Source organism: Myodes glareolus, chromosome 9, assembly GCF_982192425.1.
Source record: "Myodes glareolus chromosome 9, mMyoGla1.1, whole genome shotgun sequence".
Taxonomy (NCBI): Eukaryota; Metazoa; Chordata; class Mammalia; order Rodentia; family Cricetidae; genus Myodes; species Myodes glareolus.
In genome coordinates, this window is record NC_142034.1 from 88617204 (window position 1) to 88628932 (window position 11729).

The following is an 11729-nucleotide window of genomic DNA, read 5'->3' on the forward strand; positions in this document are numbered from 1 at the left end:
TTTTTCAAATAAAGGGAAAAAGATTGTCATTTGTTATATCCAAAGGCAGTAACAAGTGAGGTCTTGGTCCCTTTACTGACAAAATGATGCATTTCAGAGCTCAAGCTGCTGCTAGGAAACGGATTAAAAAGGCAGCTGACAAGGGTCAGCCCATGAACTTGGCCGGGTAGAAACTAGAATTCCCACCAGCCTTTCCGCCCCCCTCTCTCATGCAGAGATCACTCTACCGAGGCCTTGTTTTCGTCCAACCACACACAGCAGCAATCGTGCCTTTCTCTAGGGAGCAATACCTCAGAATTCAGGACAGCCACAAGTCTGTAAGTCGTAGTCCCCCAAGTGCAGGAGGGACGAGTCTATGCACCCAATGTTGGGGGAGGAGCAGATGTGAGGTCCTCAGAAGGGGTTCATTTCTCTAGGAGGCAACAGCATGCATCTTCGGTGGCGGGGTCTGCCGTTTGCAGGAGCGAGCACAAAGTAATTATTAATTATTCAGTTAGTCGTCCTCACTGCCTTGGTTCTGGCCCTCATCATTTCTCTAGCAGAGCACTGCAAAGCCAACTCCCGGGGAGCTTGCTGCGGCTTCTATCTCATCCATCTTTCTGACTTCCACGCCGGTATTTCTCTAGTCTGACTCTAACATTGCTAACAACCTGCTTACGAGCATTCCAGCTCACCACTAGTTAAAAGGGAGTCCGTCCGACAGTAGTGACAGCTACAAAACCCAACTAAGAGGCGGGTCAATGACCTGAACAAAAACCCCTCTCCAAAGACAAGGCACAGATAGTTTAAAGACATGAAGACACACTCACTATCCCGAGAGTCACGCTGATCAAACCATAATGAGGTATCACGTTGTACCCAGAAAAATGGCTACATGGGAAAAAGGAAGGGGGAAGAAACCGGCAAGGACGTGGAGAGGCAGTAACACTCGAGTGTTCTTGACAGGAAGGGAAAGCAGTACCGTTGCTATGGGAAAAGAGTATGGCCATTCCATACAAGGCGAAAGCCAGAATCAGCACATGATCGGCAATTTCACTGCTGCGTATATATCTCACAGAATTTTAAAAGCAGAGCCTCAAAGAGGTATCTGAACACCGAGGGCAGCATTAGCCACACATCTGACAGGCAGAAGCAACCCAAGTTTCGCTGATGGATGAGTGCACAAACGACGTGTGGGGATGCGCACAATGGAATAGTATTCAGCTTTAAAAAGAAACAGAATTCTGATATATGCTGCAACATAGGCAGAGGCTCAAGGACATGGTGGTAAATGAAATAAGACACACACACACACACACACACACACACACACACACACGCATGTATGCACGTGTGCGCATGCGCAGGCGCACGCATGCCAAACCACCAAATGCACATAATTACAAGCTATTCAAAGCTTTACTGGCAACTACACAGCAGCCTAAACAGTATAGAAAGCCAGGCAAGTCCAGAATCAGAGGCAACATGGACAATGTACCTGGAAAGACTTCGTGGGATACAAACTTCCTTAGTTCCTCTAAAGGAACTGTTGTCTCTAACTGGCAGATGATCCATCTGGTCTACCTGAGAAGTCTATTTGGACCTCCAAAAACCAATTCAATGCAGCATTCATTGTTAAGGGAGTCACAGTGGGAGATGATCCACTAGTTCACACCAGTTCTTGGGATGCACAAAAAGCAGTAGCAGTAGATGTCCCTTTTCTGCCCCACCCTCCTCCGGCCTGATGTCACGTGCTTTTCTCAAAGTCAGGCTCAGATCCGGCTGACTCTGTGGGTTGTCCCTTACCCCCAGGGACATATTTGCCTGTCCACATTTACAGAGGTTTAGAGGGACCTCGGCCAGTCAAATGCTCTCCTGAGATAGAACTGAGGTCCCAGTTGTGTGAAATGACAGGAGAGCCCTCTAGGAAACGACGAAAGACAAGTTCTTGGGCACCGTCCCTGACAAGTAGCACCTCTGGGAGCGAGGAAGCGCCCAGTGTCCGCAGGGGACTCTGTCCTTCATGGCAATGCTGAGAATGGTGGCACCGAGAAAAGACACTGGCAAGTGGAAGTGCCCGCAGGAGGAAAGGTTCTGTGGGGGAGGAGACAGAGTCCTTGCTAATTTCCTTCATGCTGACACACTAGGGACACAGGCGGACACTTCAGCTATTGTTTGTGACCCCGAGGTCAGGCAATTTGTGTTCCAGTCTGGAGCCTTCTTTTGTGGGTGACTTCGAACAAGTTGCACAAAGCCAGCAGATCAATTACCATTTTCATCCATTCACCAAATATCTGACAGAGACAAGGAGGAATTACATATTTCAGATTCTGGCTTCAGAAAGTTCAGTCCATCATGTGGAGAAAGCATGGCCGAAGAGTTTCCAGCATGGTGGACAAGAGGCATAGAACGGAAGTCGAGGTGTCGAGTGGGCTTTCTTCCTTTGCCATTCCACCCTTGGCTTCAGCCTCATTCAGGATGCATCTTCCCCTTTCAGTTAATCATGTCTGGAAACCCCTGACAGACACACCAAGAAGGGCACCTCTCCAAGTCTCTTAGGAGTCACCAAATCCAATCAAACTGACAATGAAGAGGCCAGCCACTGCGGGTGTAAACTGTGTCGTCTTGCATTTGAGGTGATAGGGACTCTAGGTAGGCAAAGCATAGAGGGTTGAGTCTCGTGTCTGGCATACAGGAGGTGCTCAATCAATGCAAACCCTTGGCACAGCAGTCCTACCTGGGCATCTCTCCAGGGTAGTTGAAAATTCTTCTCGACAACTTCCACTCTGAGAGTCCGAATGCTGCCTGTTTGTCAGGCCCTGCCCATGGCAAAGGCTTAGAAGGGGTAATGGTGACCAGGGTTGGTGGTGAGCAGGCATTTCAGTAGGAGCAGAGTACTGCTCACTCCCTGAGGGACACAAGGTCTCCTCAGTGAGAGGTTCTGCCTGCCGAGAGCAGTATGGTCCTCCGTGATAGGTGGCCAGGACTTATGTGGATCATTTTGCCCTGTGAACCCCCAAATCCCACTTTTTCTGCCATTCCACAACACTTTTCTGTTTCTGAAGGTGCCTTAGATTGTCAAATCTTTCCTCTGGTCCGGACAAGTTTTAAAAGGAGAGGAAAAAGAAAAGACACCATTAATGGGTTTCCCCCTCACGACTTCTCTCCTTTCTGTCCTCTTTGTTACAAACGGGCGGAAAGAACAGAGAGCACAGCAGTCTCTGCTGTCTTGGTCGACAAGTACCTCACAGGCTGCACGACCCTGGTGTGATGACCGCGGGCAATCCAGCAAAGTGTGGATGGAGGAAAGGCCCCTCCCCAGGGACACGCCCACGAACTAGGTTATCCAGCAGCCGATGCATCTGGAAAGAACTGTAGAATAAGACTCCAAAGGGCCACATCCCATCTAAATGTCTGAAGAAAGCTCCTGCACTCTCAAATTCTGTTCTCTACCACAAAATGGAAATGCCCATTCCAAAAGACTCTTGTGAGAATGAAGGAATGGCAGCTAATCGCAGCTAGCGCCCGCACAGCTGGACCCACTGAACTGATAAGGCTTCAGCAGCCCTCAGAGGTCAAGGCGGTGCCTTGTGCCTGACTTCACGATGTAGCCTTTCCCACAGAGGAGTTAATTCCGCAGCAGCTACAAGGACATAGCACAGTGTCTGTCCTCAAACGCTTGTATTGTCCACCTACGTGACAGTTACTACTATACCAGCAAAGCAACACTGGCAGCCACACACCGGAACAGTAATTGCTATCAGAGAGTTAAGAAGACCTCATAGAACATGAGAGGACACGGTATAAACACAGACACAAGACAAGACACACAGAGAGTGCACGAGTAACGTAGCTCGCTGAGGCTAAGAGTGCGGAACGAAAGCCCTGGCTAGTCCGCTACGAGCTTCTAACCATCTTCCTCCTAATTCTTGAGGTCCAGAGCGGAAGTATCACGTTCGCTGGGTTGGAGAGATGCCTGAGTCAGTATAGCATTGATAAGCTGATGACATCACTGCTCCGTGGTACGAGAAGGCTTTTATTGTACGTACGGCAGAGAGGACAACCAGAGGAAGAGTCCAGAGCAGAGAGAGAAAGTAGTAAATTGAACATGGCCAGCAGATGGGCCTGGCCTTGTGGGAAGGAAGAGCAGAACAGAGAGCTAGAGAGATGGGGTGGGGGTGGAGAGAGATGGAGGCAAAGAGAGAGCAGAGCTGAAATAGCAGGGTTATAAGGAGAAATGAGCGGCTGGGGAGCTGAGGGGAGGAGAGCAAGAAAGAAGAGCCAGGATGCCAGCATGGTCTCTGAAATGTGTACCCAGTACTTGTGAGACTGAGGGAGCCTGGAGCTCAGCATGTGCTGGGTATGCTAACTGTACCACAGGTAGCCATTTGTCCCTTCTGTCAGTGATAAGGGAAATTATTTCTTTTAATAGAGGGGAACTGACTTCACAAGTTCCCGAGGAATGCCTGGCTTTTGTCTAACCACCAGAATTTGGGGAAATGGAGCTTCCTTTGGACCTGACAAGTATTTTCCTCGCAAACATTAGAACTTGAGTTCGATCCCTAGGACATAGATTAAGAAGGGCAAGGTGTGGTGGCATATGCTTGCAATCCCAGGTAGAGGCAGGTGGATCACTGGCCAGCCAGTTTAACCTACTTGGTGAGCTCCTGGCTAGTAAGGGACCCTGTTTCAAAACGAAGGTGGATGATACTTGAGCTTGTCCTCTGGCCTATGCACGCACGCACACACGCACGCACGCACACACGCACGCACGCATCTTTTGGAGAGAAAGAACCTGAAGCTCCAAAGAGCTAGTTCCTTAGCTTAGAGACTCTATAAGTCTGTGACTTGAATCCAATACCTTGGGGTGTTTGGCTCTAAGGCATTCAAGTTGAAGAAGTGCTGGACAGAAAGCAAGGACCATCTGGGGTAGACCCCTGAGAGGGCCACAGAGGACTTTGTTGGAGGACCCTGATAGGATGGGCTGAATTCAATGGAAGAAGGGAGGGAAAGGGCGGGGAGGGGCTCTCTCTTCTCTTTCACTCCACTAGTGGTTGCTGGCATGGTGCTGAGGCGTTTGCTTGGCTGCTGCTCTCCTTCTCACTTAGAGATGTGTTCTGCTTTACCAGGGAGAAGGAAGTAAGCTCAACAATGTGACAAACAGCCAACTGTAGGGACATTTAGGGGGTGATGGATTTGGGTTGCATCCCAGCGGTCCCCTCCCCCAGGCATTCAGCTCTGCTGTCTCTACAGACTATCTAATTGCCAGGCTGAGTGACCCCTGCTGGCAGAAGGCACAATAGTCTACGGGCTGAAAAGCTAGTGTGGGCCTAGCCTTCAGGAAGCATCTTCACGGAGGGCTGGTCCACACATAGGAAGGATCCTTTAGGGACATCCTTCAGAAGCTGCATGGATATATAGGGATACTACGTAGTTCTCAGAGCACTGAAGGTCTGTCTTGGAGAGCAAAGGCAGCCAGCCTTTGGGACAAAAGGTGATTGTTGCAGGAGGACAGAAAAACCTGTTAAGGTCTAGTGGCGGAGGGAATCTGCCTGGGAATTCAAATAGCAGTGACCATACATAATGGCTCATCATTCTTCAATGTTTCCTGTGGGCCTAGCACCATTTTCAATGCTTTATTTGTTTTAGATCGTCGTTTTTATAAACAACGTAACAGGAGGGAGCCGCTCTCAAAAGCAGACATTGCCCTCAGTTTGCACATTGAGACTGAGATTCTGAGAGGGTACCTAACCAGTTCAGGGTCACACACACACAACCACAATGATGCTCTAGATTACACTCATCCCCTTCCAGGTCCTGAACAGAAACTACCACAAGGTACACCAACAGCCACTCTGGCTACACCACCTCCAGGAAGCCTGGCAGGTGGGCAGGGCCGGGGAGGCAACTTTGGGTCCCAGGTTATCACCACAACCTAAATGTAGTTTGCCGAAAGTTAAGGGCTGCAGGCTGCCCTCTTATTCAGGTGTGTTTTAATTTCTTTTGTTTTAATCCGCCTGTAGCACATCACTGTGTACTTTCTGACCGACCATTCTCTGTCTCAGCATCACACAATCAGAAGATCTTTAAGTGGGAAAGCCTGCTGGGTCAACATTGCCTGCAGCTCCTGGCCAAGGGGAGTCTGAAGAAGCTGCAGCGTCTGGGGGTTTTGAGAAACGGGGTGTGCAGGATTACAAAGAGAGGCATAGGGAGCAAGTTCCAACACAGACTGCGACACTGTGTTCTGGATCCCAGGGCTCTGGGGAAACTCAGAGCCATTTCTGCACAGCATGCTACAGCTGATTTGAGGAACGTGCCTTATGCCTGTGTCTGAGGTTTCTTTAAAGAATATTCTTCTCAAGATGGGAACAGTAAAGAAATAAGTCTGTTTATATTTGCCTGGAAACAAAAACCAAACCAACAAACAAAAAGCAAATTTCAAACAATGAAGTGAAGCCGGCCTATAAAATAAGGGCTCTGAAATTTTATCCTTCTAATCAGTCTCCTCTACTAGGGAGGTTCACAAGGATGAACAATGAGTGTGATGTGCGTACAGACGCAAACCAAAGTTGTCCAGTGGAGATGGGAAATCAACAGCCACTGGGGTTGAGAGTTGACTTTGACCCAGGCTCTTCACATGCCTTCCCTGGACCATAGCTTTTCCGCTCAAGGCCGGTGTTCATTAAAAGACCTCCCAGAAAAAATTTGAGGGACAGTAAACTTTATGCTAGGACAAGTTTCAGAGCCTTCCGAAGCCCATGATAGCTCCTAAAGCTGGGTGACATGGTGTCATGTCCCTCAATGTACATAGTGCAGTATGGAGTTAAAGGGAAGGGACACCGGAACCATGGGGTTGTTTACTCAATCTACATATATTTACTTGTTTATTGGGCATCTCCTGGGTACTTCTCTGATACCAGGAACTGGGGTTGCTGTGGTGAAACTGAAAGATAATCCCTGCCCTCTGGGAGTTTCCAGTTTGGTGGATGGCCCCAAGAGATTAAACCACACGAGCAGACCTTAACAGAAACTGGGCTTGTAGTATGATAGGAGTGCGCTGCCAAGACATGGCAGCGTGCACAGGAGTAAGGACGCTGGCAGAGAAGACTTCTGGGTTTGATGAAGAAGAAGTCCATCGGGGAGAAAAGCTGTTATGATACTATGGTGTGGAAAGAAGGCTAACATACTGGAGCCACAGAGGAGTGGCCACTGTGTCCAAAGCAGAGGACAGGGTGCGGGGGAGCGAGTGATGACACAGCACATGGGACACCTGTCTACCTAAGAGAAAGGGAACCTTGTTAAAGTGTGCTACACAGGACGGCGAGGGATCAGCCATGCATGCAGACGTATCTCCTCAACCCTCATAGAGAATGAAGTAAACAGGAAGGAGTGTGTGTGTGTGTGTGTGTGTGTGTGTGTGAGAGAGAGAGAGAGAGAGAGAGAGAGAGAGAGAGAGAGAGAGAACAGACGTTCCCGAGAAGCCCAGGAAGAGGTGTAACAGTCTGGCTTGGGAAGATATAGTGGGGAAAGGGGAAGAAGAAGATGGGGATGGAGATGAGGATGCAGTGGTCATGTTGGGGGAAGAGATCAACTGCGGATCAGACTGAGGTCTGGGTGAGGGAGAGTGTTGGGAGCCACCTGGAGGCACAGGTGGTCCTGCAGTTTGGAGGTATACCTGGCTTGGCCGCGTGGGGCTGAGCACCCTTGCCTGCACCCTTGCTTGCACATGCTCAGACCAACAGAATGGCATTAACCAATCAGGACAGCGTTCAAGCCTCTCCACCGTTTAAAAGCAGTTGCCTCTGGACTCTGCTTCCGCTCTCTCTAAGCTTTCTCTTGTCCCTGCTCTATCTTCCCTTCCCCCAATTTTCCTCAATCAAGGGAATGCTCCGAATAAAGACGTGACCAGGGAAGGAATTCTCGTTTTTAGTGGCGTTCATTCCTGCTGGTTAGGATGCGCGCCGCAGGAGAGGAAGCTGTATCTAGGTGGCATCAACCTGTGGAGCTGAAGGGAGGGTCTGGGATTCACCAACAGTGTCCTGGGGATGGCAAAGAAATTCCTAGACATGGGTAAGAGGCTCTTTCAGGCTGACCACTCCCCCAACAAACTGTTCTTAGGTGAGTCACCTGTTGGCTGAGATTTCTGTCACACTGGGTCCCGCAGCTGTCCAGTCCCCACAAAACACACAGAAGTCAACAATAATTATCAAACTGATTGGCTTAATAGCTCAGGCTTCTTATTAATTAATTCTTACATCTTACATTAACTCATTATTCCTGTCTGTTTTAGTCATGTGGCTTGGTACCTCTTTTGGTGAGGCGGTCACATCTTGCTTCTTCTGTGTCTGGATGATGACCTGCAGGCTTGAGTCTTTCCTCTTCCCAGAATTCTCCTCTTCTCATTATCCCACCTCTACTTCCTGCCTGGCTACTGGCCAATCAGCATTTAATTAAAAATAATACAAGTGACAGGATAAAGACCATTGTCCCACAGCAGCCACCCAGTTCTCCATGTACCCTGACTTCCAGCATTGCAGCTAACGATAGCAGCTATCATCACCAGTATTATTACTTTGCAAAGCAGGTCTTTGGATTGACACTAAAACTTCTGCCTTTCTCTGATTTCTAGAATACAAGTGCTCGAGGCAGCTCAACATCCAGAAGGTTTCATCCACATGACCCATACCTGGGGCCTGTGTGTTTGTTATACACCCCCTCACCTCCTCACTCTGAACTCTTTTTTTTAACATACAATAAATCACAACAACTTCCTAGCAGACGGAGTATATTTTGGTGTAACAGACAATGCAGGTGAACTCAGAACGTCGAGCAGGGTTACTTTCAGTCTATGTGAAAAGGGCATATAGCAAACAGAAATGATTTGAGGGCTTGGACTGGGGTCCCATTCACAGGGTACACACACAAACAAATTCTTCAAAATCCCCGGAGGAGAAATCCCAAACTCATAACACTTCTTGTTCCAAGCATTTAGGATTAGGGATGTTCAGTTTGTCCTAGGCAAATAAGCACCCTGGCGTCCCCTAGGGCATCCAAACTATATATAACTATTGCATGGGTGCACCTCAACAGTATCAATAGTTCTCTTCTATGCAGAATCTTCTGTTCTAATACCAGACATTAGTATTTGCAAGGAGAGGACATTTAGCTAGGACATAGGTAAGAAACAATATAAAGGACATAGCACATCACCTGATCCCTAGGAAGTGGCAATCTCCTGGCTGAATGACCATGCTGGTACTCAAGATGACATCATATTTTCTAATAAACCTCTGAAGCCTGCGATTGATCTGGACACTTCTAGGGTATTTAGACACTGTGATGTGACTTTTTAATCTCCCTTCTTTAAGCATTTTACAATGCAACAATCACTGAAGAAAACGGTGTATTCTAATTTAGAAGGTAGAGGTACTTAGACATGCTGTACGCACAGATCTTCAGTAGGCCAGCGACATGGGACAAGTTCAAAACCAGCTACTAGAGCCTGTAGGTAGCGCAGGAATGGGAGGAAGCACGCAAAGGGCCTGAAACACAGCATTAAGGAGGACCCAAGGGAGACACAGCAACCTGTCCCTGGACAGCGGATCTACCCAGCTGCAGGTGAAGATGGAATGACAGGGCTTCGGTTGCTGCTGCTGGGCCTGGGCACATCACTGAGCTCCTGTCTCACAGAACTGTGATGGGTAACAGGGAGGCCTACGTGTGTGCGCCTGGACGTGAATTCTAGTTCAGTCTGCTGTCTGGTGAGTGAAGGACAGATGAGAAATAATACTCCGAGAGGTGAAGACTCTTATCTCCACCTTTGCACATTAGGCTGATTTGAGCATGTTCTCTGAAGGAGGGCTTGGACAACCGTGCACCGGTGCAAAAGAGATGGAGGGAAGTGGAAGGTGCTGGGAATCCCAAGCATAGGAAGTGCATGCAACAACTCAGACGCTGTTTGTCTATCAAAGAAGCCTCTTTAAATGTCTTCACCGGACGCAACTCACTTTCAGGCATATATATTAATTACATGCACAGAGTCCGTGTATAGAGTTCCGCTTTCAGAAAGACCATACGTTGCTTTAAAATGCAAGGAAGTGGCGTTTTATAGAACATTTCACACATGTTCTGTAATTGAGACATCTCAGAGGCATCTTAAACTTGTACACGAGGGACCGTGGTACATACACTGACGGAAACCAAGATCTAAGAGCGTGTATTCTGCCAGATGTGTCCCTACCATCATCATATCAGCAATAGCTACCGTCGGTGGAGCCCCTTCCGTGTGCTCAGCACTGTGTAAAAGGTTTCCCATATGTTCTGTCATTTTCTTCTATTGTCCCGTTTTTATCCCTGTTTCGAAACTGAACAAACGAAGGTTAGGGGTTAATTTACACAGCCCCTGTCACCCAGGTAGGAAGCGGCAGAGACAGGCCTGGGAAATGGCTAGCGGTAAGGCCCAGGCTCTCAGCAGATGGTAATCCAACAGGGAGGATAAAATAAAAGATAAATAAAACTGTCAGGCAATAAATGATAAGTGTCAAATGAGACGCGGGTGATAAATGCTAACAGAGAGTAATAGCCCTTGGTAAGTGCCATTGGCTGGTTTGGTAATAACAGGTTTTCTCTGCTCAAGTCTTCATCTTGAGGAAGTATGATAGCAGCCCAGGGTTTAAGAACAAGACGACTTAAATGATGGACTGGTTCTGGCTGGGGCCTCTATAGGTTTGTCATATTGAATGCCAGATGTCACCAGTCTTTTGTGCAGAGTGGGACTCAAGTGTATGCGGGTGATTTCCCGCTGCTACAAATCAGCAGCTAAGAAGAGCCACGGGTTTAAATATCTTCCCCACCATTTCCATTCTAATGACATCACTGAGAGTAACCAAACAAAAAGCCCAGAATCTCCTAGATATATAAAGTAAAGTATTTTTATCATGTCTGTTTAAAAGAAAAAAAAATGGCAAGCAGCTAGACTCTCCGGCTTCCTTATTTTACAAACACCAACCATCCCATTAAGGACATCAACACGACGAGGGTGATTTAGTTCCAACCCAGAGATGTGAAATAAACTACGAGGCAGGTTCCATTAAATCATTCCTGAAATGAATCTTGCAGATATCAAATCTGCGCTTTTCGGGACAGTTTTATTTGCTAATAAGCCTAATAAATTGAAAGCTGTCAGGTCTGTCATGAGATGCACACCCGGAAGAGCAGAAACTGATGTGCAAAGGCCAGCCTGCAGCCAGCTGGCGTGGCAAGGGGGTGGGGCGTCAAGGACCTGGGTGTGGCGGTGAAGTGGTGCTTGTGCATCTCAGATGGAGCCACTCAGGGTCGCCCAGGATGTCCAGGACTGATGTCATTGCCGGGGTAGTATAGGGACAGTGAGCTATAATTCCTTCAAAGAAAGCAAAGGAACCCCTGAGGCTCGGTCACCCAAAGCCTTATCAGTTTTACCATTTGAAAGATGGTGCTGTGTTCTGGTTCTAACTGCTTACTCCTTTGTCATTGTTTTCCTTTCAGTGGAGTTTGGAGCTGATGTCTTTCCCCACTTGCATCTCCTCTCAGTTTGCTGATCAAGTCTAATTGGCCAACGGTGCTGGCTAGCTCTTATATCTTATATTAACCCATTTCTATTAATCTGTGTATCACCATGTGGTTGTGCCTATTGGTAAGGTTCTGTCTGGGGTCTGTCTCCTGCAGCGGCTACATGGCATCTTCCTGACTCTGCCTACTCCCTCTCTATTTCC

The 11729-nt window shown here is 48.1% G+C and overlaps 1 protein-coding gene across 1 annotated transcript in view; it reads right to left on the minus strand.

Annotated features, from left to right (window-relative positions):
* The window catches only part of Slit3 (slit guidance ligand 3), a 597834-nt gene that overhangs the window by 244936 nt on the left and 341169 nt on the right, over nt 1–11729 (minus strand). The window lies entirely within an intron of this gene.